The sequence below is a fragment of the Mustela nivalis genome, assembly GCF_964662115.1.
Source record: "Mustela nivalis genome assembly, chromosome: 11".
NCBI classification, from domain to species: Eukaryota; Metazoa; Chordata; class Mammalia; order Carnivora; family Mustelidae; genus Mustela; species Mustela nivalis.
The window spans coordinates 66,466,230-66,479,427 of NC_139030.1; positions in this window are offsets into that span (position 1 = coordinate 66,466,230).

Consider the following 13,198-nt stretch of genomic DNA (forward strand, 5'->3'; position numbering starts at 1 on the left):
AAAGAGTCTCGAAGAAAAATCTATAATTTAAATATCCTTCAACAGGGGATTTGTTACATGAATTATATTACCAAAGTATAACGGAAGACTTTATCACATTTAAATATTTTAATAAAGATGTCTATTTTTATAATTGATATTCAAAATATATTTTCATATGGAAAAAGTAAATTCAAAATGGTACCACAGTATTCTCATTTGGGGAAAATATGCATATAAATCTAAAATGCCATACCCCAAAATATTAAGTACTTATTTTGAGTATTGAAATATTAGTGGTTATTTTCTTTCTGCCTATAATTATTTTATAATTTTTATTCAATGATGAGGTGCAACTTATGTTATTTTAGAACATATTAAAGGCTGACAAATTTTAGCTTCAATAGCTATTTTCAAATTTTTAAAATTATTTTTATTTTAATATTTATTTATATAAATAAATCATCTATTTATTTTATTATCTATTACTTTATTATTAGCATTTTATTCTTTATTGTTTTATTATATTATTATTATTTATTATTTTTTAAATGTAAGTGCTAGGTATGCTTGTTGCTACTGAAGTGTTAACTGCTTGTAAGCCATATCAGCTGATAGAGCAAGGAAATATATTTGCTCTAACTGCTGCATATACTCAGATCTATAAATATCTCTTTCTGTAACCATGTATATTTACCTTAAGCTAAACACAAGCTCATACTGATGTCTCCACATCTAACCAATGCCACCAACTGGATCATTCTAGCCTCCTCTACTTGTTAATGTAATAGTATATTAGTAATATAATTAGTAATACAATAATGTACTCCAGCACTGAGAAACCCCATCCAATTATTGAATTATTCAACTTCATTTTGTATAGTGGTTTTAGAATTGTTAACTTGTAGGAAACAACTTTATCAACTATAACACTTATGGACTGTTCCTTTCACTTTTGTTCTAATAGAATCTACCCCATTTCCAAACCTGCTTAAGTTAACACGTTTTTCTTCCACCTGTCAGTGACACCAATTCATAACTGTTTGTAATATAGTTAGATTCACTTTTCACCTTTCATCTAAATGATTTTATTCACAAGCATTAAGATTCATCCAATGAATCTTAAATCTGTGAGGTTTTTTTAAGTTTTTTTTTTAATATTTTATTTATTTATTTGACAGAGAGATCACAAGTAGGCAGAGAGACAGGCAGAGAGAGAGGAAGAGAAGCAGGCTCCCTGCAGAGCAGAGAGCCCGATGTGGGCTTGATCCCAGGACCCTGGGATCCTGACCTGAGCTGAAGGCAGAGGTTTTAACCCACTGAGCCACCCAGGTGCCCACAGTGAGTTTTGATAAATGCAACAAATAATCTCTTAACAATCTCACTAGTTTGCCTTTCCCAGGTTTACTCATGTTACCTATTACTTGTTGTATGGGTTTTGACCAAGGAATCAATCTACTTCATCTAGGTTATTTGATGTGTTTAAAGCTATAAAATTTCCACTAAACATTGCTTTTCCTGTACTCTACAAATTTTGATAACTTGTATCTTCAGTTTCATTTAACTAAAAATATTTTAGAATTTATTTTGAAATTTCTCCTTTGAGCCATCTGCTATTTAAAAGTATATTGTTTAATTTTCAAATATTTTAGAATTTTCCATCTGTCTTTCTGTTATGATTTCTATTTTAATACCACTTTATGATTTCTATTCTTTTAAATTTGTTAAGGTATGTTCAGTGGCTCAGAATGTAGTCTTAGCAAATATTTCAAGTGGACTCGAGCAAAGTGTGTATTCTGCCTCTACTGGATGCAGTATTCCAAAATGCCAATTGCATCAAGTTGGTTGATAGAGCTGTTCTAATCAACTGTATAGTTATTGATATTTTGCCTTCTTAATATATCAATTCCTGGCAGAGGAATGTTTAAGGTTCTATTTTAAATAGTGGATTTAAAATAGTCTATTTCTCCATTTAGTTCTATAAATTTCTGCCTCATGTATTTTGACACTCTTTTGTTAGGTGCATACATGTTTAGAGTTGCTATGTCTTCTTGGATATTATCATTATATAATATCCCTCCTTATCCCTGAAAATATCCTTGTCCTGAAGTCAACTTTGGTGAAAATAGTAGACTGTGATTTCAAATTTCTTTACTTACTTCCTATTTCTTTTAATTATTGTTAGTCTGGTATATCTTTATTCATTTCTATCTGAGTCATATCTTTATCTGAGTCATGTTTTTAATTTTCTACAGTCTAATTAACATATGCTTAGGTATTACTTCATCGTGCTTGTTTCTAAGATTCCTGAATCTGTGAATGTGTGGTTTGGTACCTGTCATTAATTTTGGAAAATCCTTATCCATTTAATAATTCAAATATTTCTTTTGCTCCATTCTTTTTTCTTCTGGTATTCTAATTATTCACATTTTACCCTTTTTGTGATTTTTTCACTCAAAATGAATATTTGAATGTTTTGATTTTTTTTGTTGTTCTTTTTCTTTTTGTATTCTAGTTTGAAAAGTTTCTATTGACCTGTCTTCAAACTCACCGTTTCTTTGATCAGCCACGTCAAGTCTACTGATAAGCTCATTAAAGACATTTGCCATTTCTGTTACAGGGTTTTTTATTCTTAGTATTTTCTTTTGATACTTTGAGCTTCCATCTCTGTTTATATTACCTGTTTTTATATATTGTCTACTTTTTCCACTAGAGTCTTTAACATATTATTCATAGTTATTTTAAATTCCATCTATTAATTCAAATCTTTGTTTTATACATCGGTCTGGTTCTAATTGTTACTTTACCTCTTCAGAATGTTTTTTTCTTGCTTGTTGGCATGCTTCATCATTGTTTGTTGAAAGCTAAACATGTTGTTCCAGGTAGTAGGAAATTATTAAATAGGACTTCATCATTATTTTTAAAGATTTTATTTATTTATTTGAGAGAGAAAGAGCATAAGTGAGGGGAGGGGCAGAGAGACAAGTAAACTTCCCACTGAGTAGGGAGCGAGTCACAGGGCTTGATACCAAGATCCTGAGATTATGACCTGAGCCAAAGTTAGATGCTTAACCGACTGAGCCACCCAGGTGCCCTTTAAGTAGGTTTTTAATGTAAAGTTTTATGTTAATTTAAGAGTTGGAATGGGTCTTATTTTGGCTGGTGCTCTAGGTGGCACAGATTTCAAATTCCTTTGGGATCCTTGTGTTGGTTTTTTCTATTGACTTTGATCTCCCTAAGTAATTCCATTCAAAGAAAGTCTATCTTATAGCTCTTTCAACTATAACCCACTGTAATTACACCAGAGCACTTTCAATGTGGTGGTAAGGTATGGGAAAGGGGAATGTTCCATAATCTTCCAATTAAATGTCAGTCTTTTTAGTAGGCCTGTGTCTCTGGACTCCGATTTTCACAGTCATTGTGGTTGTTGTTGTTGTTGTTGTGTAACCCTAACATCTGTATTCACTTTCCTACTTCCTTAACTGCATCATTCACAATCTATTTTCTCAAAGGACAGAGTTCGTGACCCGGTTCCATTGACTATTTCTTGACTATGTCCCATTCCTCCCTTGGTGAGGTAGAAGGGCTGGTAGGGAATGGAGCTGGTGGAATGTCCTTTCCATGTGGGATAAGGCTCTGAAAAAGTCTTTTCCCTGGAGAGAAAGCCTTTGTTATGGAGAAAGCTCTGGTTGTATTTCACAATAATTACTCTTCCTTTCTGTTTGTCAGAGCCATGAGATCTTGGGTTTTCACCATGAGAACCTTGTATGGTTCCTAGAGTCAAAGTCCTTAAAAGTATAGGGCTCCCTCATAAGACAGCCCCAAGAAGCATCTCACTTTCAGAGTAGTCTATACTCAGCCTTTAGCTATTCATCAAAATTACCATATAAGTGTCTTATTAGTTCATGAACTCTAGCTTTTTTTTTCCGGGCAGCTGATCTCAGCTATTGTTCTCTCTATGTGTCTGTTTCCCCCAATTGCAGGGTGTTGATTTGCCCTGAAACTTCAGTTTTCTGATGGGTCCAAGAAAAATTATTAATTTTTAATTTGTCCATTTCTTTTTCTTGTTGTGAGGGTAGGAGTGAGTATTTCCATGCTCTTTACATTTCAGAGCTGACACCAGAAGTCTCTAAGAATAATTTTTAAAAATTTCATTCATAGCTATCTTTTTATAAAGTAGATAAAACTTGAATTACAGTTTCTTATTTCCAAATAATATTTGTTATCTTTTTTTTATCAATATACCTAAAGTTGGTTGATATAAACCAAAATACCTTCATATCAGTGACCTATATGATGAGGTAGAGAAGTTTCATGTTGTATTTTTGAATTTTTGTTTCCCACTTCCTACGTCTGTGTAAGTTATAATAATGATGATGATGATGATAAAATCTAAACAGAATGACTTGTCAATAGTCTTCTGAATAAAAACTCCACCCTGCCAATTCTTTTTTTTTTTTTTTAAGATTTTATTTATTTATTTGACAGAGAGAAATCACAAGTAGATGGAGAGGCAGGCAGAGAGAGAGAGAGAGAGGGAAGCCGGCTCCCTGCTGAGCAGAGAGCCCGATGCAGGACTCGATCCCAGGACCCTAAGATCATGACCTGAGCCAAAGGCAGCGGCTTAACCCACTGAGCCACCCAGGTGCCCCGCACCCCACCAATTCTATTAGGCATGCCTGGAACCAGCAGTTAGCTCCTCTGGGATTTACAGAAGACTCCACAGACACTAGAGATGTACAAGTGGAGCTGAAGAGGAACACTGTCTCTGAAAGATTTCCTTCTCCTTGAAGAATAAATATGGGATTAAGCCTCTTGGTCAGCTTGTTTGGGGAATCCACTTTCTCTCCTTTGCTGAAAAATATCAAATCAATAAAGGCTTTCTCACTTCAGAGTTGGAGTAAGGATTGAATGGGAGGGAAAAGGAAGCAGAGAGCATTCCAGCATTTACCCACTCCACAAAGGGCTATGTTGCTGAAGCTCCATAATTCAGACACTAATGAGTCTTTGCAATTGAATAGCTTTGGCTGTCTTTACCCTTTCCTTTGTGTCTGTCCAGAGAGACAGTTGGAAAGCTCCCTCACAACTAGCATGACCACTCCAAAAATGACATTTCTTCTGTGAGAAAGAATAAGCATCATTAACTACTGTAACCATTACCCACAATCTCTGAAAAAAACACAAAAATAAGTATTATTTTTCGACATGTAAGAATTGACTTTTTAAAACACCTGCCATTTATTGGTTCTTTGGGTCTTATTTAGTCCAATAAGATGGGAAGTTTAAAGCTTTTTTTGTTTCTTTCTTTCTTTTTTCCTCCTTTTCCTCATTCTTCACCTAATAGCAGGATAATCTAGAAAATCTGGAAGTTGGTTCTTTATTAGAGATTGAATTTATATAGTTATTTTACTTTTTTTCCTGTGGAACTTTCAAAACATTAAGCTAATTAATATCAATTGTGTGGGATAACCAAGAGGACAAATAAAATTCTATCAATTTATTTTCTGGTATTACCTAAAATGAGAAAGAAATTTAAAGTGAATGCATCTATTTCTTTCCCTTCACTTTGCTCTGTTATGTTTTAACATTCTTTGAGGAATGTGTAATTCCTGACATTTTCCAGGGATCACATAGCCTTCAGATGTTGCTTTGGAGTCTCCACTCTGCTCACACTGTTATAAATATCTTGTGCAGTGAACATTGCATATTTTCTGCATTTTGGTTACTACTTTTAACAAAAGTATCTTTAATGAGGAAATGTGGATTTTTTCTCCTAATTTATGTGTACGTGTGTGTGTGACAGGGAAAGAAATTAGAGGTTGGACATCCCTGCCTTGAATACTTATTATAATGAAGTTATGACTGTGTATGTTTGGCACACATGAGTAGTATTCATGGTGAATAAGAGGCTATACAAATTATAGTTTCGCATAAATGAATAATTTCATATATGTTGATAATTCATGCACTGTCGAGTGATCCAAAGAACACTGATGCTTTCCAAGTCTTTTCTTTCCTCCCTTTGCTAAAAGGGACATGATTAGATACTTTCTTTGATAGGAGGGTAGACTAGACCAAATGCCCCTCCTCACCAGCTTCCTACAACTTGACAGACTGAAGAGCTGACCTTCAATGTGTGCCTGCTTCTTGTGTCTCAGCAGACCAGAATGCCAACTGTTATTTCTTCTACTCCCAGAGGAAGTACTGGTAAATGTTATCCAGATGAAGGTAGACAAGATCCTATTAAATGTGGTCTTTAGCTAATTGTGCCAGGCCTTATGATGCTTTAGCAAGAGACAACATTACTCGTGATTTCCTGTAGCAATTTCTCCTCCAGGGCTCATCAAACTGGACTTCTCTGCAAGATGCAAACTCAGAAAGTTATCAGCTCAGTGGCTATTGACTCAAAGAGAGAAGCAAATCTCTTATATCATATTAATGTCTTCCTCTTCTAAAAAATCAGTGTTAGGTAATAAATTTTTATATATAATGACAATTCCATGGTTTATTTGTCAGAAGTTCCAATTTGAGTTCAGGCTGATCTAGGCACAGGTCTTTGCATGTCTGATTAACTGCGAGCATGGACCAAACAGAAGCTGGCAGCTGAGGAGCTGGAGGATCTTGCCGGAGAATAACAGTATATCGAAGGAAAATGGAGTCAGGCACTGAGTCAGCTACAAAGTCATATTTGGGATTCTGAGCCCAGTGTGATGGCTCTTCTGAAAATCTGTGCATCGCCTAATGCATCACTTGCCTGTGTGGGTTCTAGGAATAAGCATGGGAAAACAAAACAACCCAAAACTGAGGGAATTGTTTCACCAAATTCTACAATATACTGCAATGCAAGTAGTACTGATTTGAATATATAATGGATTATGACTCAGAATGGGGAGGGCATAATACACCATCACAAAACACTGTTATACAGTTTTAGATTTTGTGGGGAGCGTTAAGAAATGGAATATCAACTGCACTTTAACAAGTATTCACGTTTGTAAGCCCTCATAAGACTCCCTTAAGGACATCAAAAAATATATACGAGGAACTTTACAGAGGTCTAGAGTTCTCATGTCAGCAAAGATAGTGCCAATTGAATTATTACTGTGAATATGATTTCATTAATTCCTATCAGATGGTGTGCACTGAGAAAAAGCATATATAAAATATAGCATATATAAAATATAAAATATAATTTTATATTTAAGCTATTCCTCATCATACCCTCCAGTCTCAATGCCACCTTCAATGTTTTCCATAAGCTGAAGGAAATCAACCTGTGTGTCTGTGTTTGACAGAAGATTATTTCTTAGCCCTGATTATATATAAGCTAGAAACACACTAATGCAGATGGCAATAAATGAACTGAGGATAAGTAGTACAAAAGATTAGGGAAGATATGTAATATATTTTAAAACAATGTATTTTTCTTAAGTTCATCTATTTGGTTTGGAGTATCCTATGATATTTCAGAATTATGTTCACTATTTTTAATATAAATTACGTCCAGACAAGCAAAATAGGAGAGTTTCTAAAGGAGGATTTAATCATCATTTTCAAATTCCCTAACTCTTTAAGAATTTAATCAGCTAATGAATGAATAAACAAACTGTTATTATGTACCTACAGAGTTCCCTGCCCTACCCTTCCATGTTCCATTAAATGATAATACTGGTTTCTCCTTCAGTTTTGCTTTTGTCTTTCGGCTCTACAGTAACTTGTGTAAGACGTCTGGGCACAGTGTATCCAGCTGTGAATGAATTCCGGGCTTTAGTGTGGTTTTTGTTGTGTTGTTTTTTTCCCAACTCAAAAATTAAAGGCAGATTGCCATGGAGGGAAATATTTAGACAACTGCTACAAGTATAGGTAGTTCCCAAAAGGCAAAACTTTAATATCATACTTTTAGTTAGGGTTCCAAATGTTAATAGACTCTTTCTAGGAGCACACTAGTAAATATTATTTTTACAACCTAATTAAATACTTGACTCCCATGAATGGGTTTAATTCTTCCTCACATTGCCAGGGAGACGTTCTTAAAGGGCCTTCTTATAGATTAAAATGAATCACACTTGTTTTACTTGCTATATTGGGCTATTGCTACAGTGAGAGAAAAGATTGGGAAAATATAAAGTTTGTATCATGTTCCTGGAATTTAGGGCCACTATGCTCCCAATATGGCAATTGGCTTAAAAATGACGCCAATGTCCTCTCCCTTCTCCCCATCTAAGCAATCTTAGAGTAATAAACAAGGAGAAGACGAACAAATATGCATTCTTCCAGCTTAACACATAGGTAGGTAGGCTGTTCTCACATTTAACTTGCTTGTGTAATTTCCAGGTCACAGTTTTAGGGAAGGTCTCCATCCTGCCGTGCAATGGGTTAATGTATTTATATCCATTTTCCCATAAAGAATATTTCATTTTACCAGGTTTGCTGCTTGAAACTTGTTTGCTTTGAGTTGAAGGACTGAGTTTAAACACATTCAAGGTTTATCTTGGTACATTTCTTAATCACAAAGCCAAAGAGCCCACAAGAGGTAAAACAGCATTTTGGCCAAGTCTCCACAACAAAAATACATAAAGGTTTATTGTAGGAACTGACTAACTTGGGCCAAAGAACCAGACTTTAGTGCTAATTGTAAATGCTGTAGACATATTTTTTTTTTCCTCACTAACAATTAACACTTATTCCAATATATGCTTTCCTGGATTAAACATGTGAATGGGCATGACTGTTTCTTTTCAACCGGCAGCTGTAATGCCATTTAAAAACCTAACAAGTTTTTCTAATACCACTTCCAGGCTTACAGTTACCAGCTGGGTCTTTAACTGGAGTTCGAGCCCAGTGTCTAATTTAAATTAGGATATCTATCAAGCTTGAACTCCGGAGTGCACGTGTTCCTTTCTTATGAAAAGTCCTGAGGCCTTTGCCCCCATCTGTGCTTGTGGGACTGCTGTCTGAAATGTCAACGGAAAGAGATATTCGAATGGCATCTTGTCCATCATTCTGCATGGAATAATACTCTGAGTAACGTATGGGTATCCCTTACATCAACAGCTTTGCCTTTTGAGCCCAGCAATATTTAAGTGTTGGACTGGCTGAACTGTTGAGGCTTGGAGAACAGTTCTATGGGATTAAACAGCCAGTGAAAGAGTTCAGGGAGAAGGAAAGGGAATATAAAGAGTGCAAATTATTTTGTAAGAGGGAGAGAGAGAATGGCATGAATTAAAGATCAGCTTGCTTTTAAGATGACAATATTTTTTTAAACCCGTCTGTCATTTACCCTTTCTGGTATTGTTCTCAGGCTGTATTGTCTATCAGGTTCATATTTGTTGAACCTATAGGTTTCAACCATCTATAAGTTGCTATAAGTAGCTTTTCAGTAGAATACTATCTGGTTTGCATTTTGATTTCCAACAACTTAAGATCTGAGAAACTTAGGATATATTCTCTGATTTTAAAAATACAAATCTAGTGAAATTGACAAGAAAAATATTGACTGTGATAATTACAGATTTTGATGCATAATGAAAGGGCTGGTTCCAGCTCTGGAGTCAGACTCTGTGTCCTGAATCCTACCTCTGCGTTATAGACTGGCTACATAAGACAGAACAAGTCACCCCGTCTCCTTTTATTTCAGTTCTCTTATCTATGCTATGGGGAAAATAACTATACCTACCCCAGAGCATGTATATGAAGATCAAAAGATTTGATATCTTAAAACCCCTAGTATAACATCTGGTATAATATTAAGTGCCTCCTAAATATCACTATTATTATTATTTCCAGTTATGAAACGTGATGGTTCTCTCACCTTTTGAGTAACCTGTGCTGAACTGGTTGGACCTATATGACCTGGCACATCAGCAAGGAAGGAAGATAAGAGAAAAAAAAATGGGTACCTAAAACACGAAGCAATAGAAAGTGGAATCGAGAATATGTTTTGGGTGCCAAAGTAAAATAAATCATTTAGTCAAATATCCTGATAACTAAGCTCAATGTATCCTTTCATTTAAACTGAAAATTCATTGAACTTTAGGCAAAGGTGCCCTGCTTTCCATACATTCATAAGAATGCACATATAGAAACATATAGGAGGGAGGCTGACTGGGAGTTTCCCAGGACATCAGTGCTGTATTTTATTTCATAATTAGAGGCATAGCAGTAGATGAACAGAAGGATCTTATAGAAGCAAAAAAATATTTTCATGTGAAATAATTCAATGATGAAGCCATTGGCTCGATCCTGTACCAAACTGGCCTTGAGCAAGAGCTTTAAAAGAATTGTAGACATAAGGAAAAGCATGGAGGACATTAGTAGGAGGAAGGGAAAAAGTGAAGAGTGGGGGGGAATCAAAGTGGGAGAGGAACCATGAGAGACTGTGGACTCTGAGAAACAAACTAAGTGCTTTAGAGAGGAGGAGTGGAGGGATGGGTTGGCCGGGTGATGGGATTTAAGGAGGGCATGGATTGCAGGGAGCACTGGGTGTTACACGTAAACAATGAATCATGGAGCACTATATCAAAAACTAATGATGTACTATATTGTGACTAACATAATATAGTAAAAAATAATATAAAAAATAAAAGAATTGCAGAAGCATTATAAGCTAAAGAGCGTATTAACATATAGTTAACTGAGTTGCAAGGGTAATGGAAATGGTCCTGTTATGTTTATTCCTTCCTGCTGACCACTCTTTTGTGTTTCCTTCACTCGTTCCTTTCCACTGTTTCTTTGCGTGCATGCTTTCCAGGAAGTTTCTGACCCACTTCTGCCTGTACATTCTATTTCAGTAATCCAACCCACACTCACAGCTTCATTATCAATAACGGCTCTCCTAAGATCTGGGTGTTTATGGGCAACTCCTGATGGATCTAGACCTGCCTTATAAAGCAAAGGCGTTTTATCCTCATAAAAGCTAATATCCAAATACACTAACTTTCTTGCAAACCAGAGCCTTTGTCTCAAGTATCTATTTCATACTGTTTATGGTTTCTGGTTAAATGATAACCAAACTGGTTGCCTTAGGAACTAAACATTTGATTATGTTTTCTTCTCTTTCCTCATTTGATCCATTGTCTAACCTATAGCATTTTCCTCCGTGATACCTTCTCCTTACTCCCCTTTTCTATTTAAATGTTATCATTCTAATATAGGTCCTTATGGATACATTTGTAATAGCTGTGCCTCCTGGACAAGCTACTGGGAGAGAACTGATATGATACTTGATTCAATTTTGGTAGCCTCTTAATGTATTACCTTGCTCTCAATCTTATCACTATCACATTCATATTTTTGTACCAGTTATATAAGAATTTCCCCATTCATGTTGGTTAAAATAATGTCTTTTCTTTGTTTGAAACCTTTAATAGCTCCCTGTTGTTTATCTTAGAAGTCCTAAATATGTTACCAAGTATCAAACCTTGATGTTGCAAGCTCACTCCAGCAATGTATGCCCCTGTATGATTATAGGGAGGGAACTGTAAATCCTTCCCTTTTCTTTCCCACTCAAGAAAACATGGCCAAATGCAAATTGGGGTAAGACTCCCTGTGAGCTCTCTCCCAGCAAAATAACAATTTAACTGATGAAAGTTAAAAAAAGAAATAATCAAATGTCTCAAGAAATTTTCTTAAGGGCATACAGCATATGGAGAAATAGTCACTCAAGAAAATCTACTAAACTTTAGTTAAAACAGCAAGAATCCATGGTATTTGAGCTGTAATTAACTCTGTTACTCTCCAACACCCCCTGAGCTCTATGACAGCAAAGCAATAAGACAGAGGTCCTACTCTAGATAGCAGGTCAAGAGGCAGGCTTCGTCTCTGTCCAGCTGCCAGTCTAGGGCTATAGTTTTACCTTGGGAGGGGAAGACTGTTCATATTTCTCAGCTCCCATTCCCTCCCTTCACTCCCATTGCAGAAGCTCCTGCAATGGCACAGTCAACTGGACCAGGTTTCTCTTGTCCTACCCAACCCTGGCTTGTAGATCTCTCCCAGGCATGGCAGACTGAGAATACTGGGCTCCTGATTGCCCCCGTCCCAAATCCCTCATAGGATGGACGTTCCATGCCTAGGGCAAAACAATGTAACCAAGGGCTGCTACCCCTTTCCATGCCCAATCGCAAAGCAGAAGGTCACTCTTGAAAAACCAATCTCCATTCCAGCTCCAGGAAAGTGATGCCAGGTGTCTGTATAAGAGGAAGAAGTCAGGCCATAAGGGCAGAGTTTTACAGCTCTGCCTTTAGGGAATGATCTTATTTGGGATAAAACCAGAACTTCATTCTTAAGGTCATTGTCTAAAACAATGGAGATTTTTTGTGGAGAAAAACTAAAGGTTAGTTAGATCTGATAAATGCAAAATGTCAGAGCATCCAGAAGTTTAACAGAGGGAGCCAGGTGAAGAGAATTAAGAAAAACCTTCCTAGGATCATGGACAACTCTGTAGGCTGTACCCTGGCACTAGGCTCTCGCTATTCAGAGTCAATGAGAGCAAGATATGAAGCCCACTTGAAAGCATTCCCCCAAGTCACCAACACAGGGCAGAAGATTCACTGACACAACAAACTTAAGACATATGAGAAAACCCTGACTGAACTCCACTCACCTAGGAGTGATTCCTATAATGTGGCCTTAAAAATACTCTGACAACGTGATAAAGGCCATCTATGGAAAACCCACAGCTAACATTATACTAAATTGTGAAACACAAAATGCTTTCCTCTCCAGATCAGGAACAAGACAAAGATATCCAGTTTTAGCCTTCTGTTTGATATTGTACTAAAAGTCCTAGTCAGGGCAATTAGGTGAACATAAATAATGCATATATACATACATACATGCATACATACATATATACATGCATACATACATACAGAGTATCTCGATTGGAAAAAAACTAAATTTCTTCTTATTTGCAAATGACATGAAATCCCAAAGAATCCACCCCCCCAAAAAAAAAACAAAAACAAAAGCAAAAATCTTGTAAGAGCTAATAAATGAGCTCAGCAAAATTGCAGAACACAAGAGCACTATATGAAATCATTTCTATTTCTATACACTAGCAATAACATTCTGAAAACAAAATTAAGAAAATTCTCCCTGCAAGGGAAGGGCTGTTGGTTGTCTCATTTTGCAGAGGAGATCATTAAGATCGAGAAAGCCATGGTGGCTGCCCCAGATGCCGCTGAGGGAACTGATTTGACTGTTTTGTCACTGTTTCTTC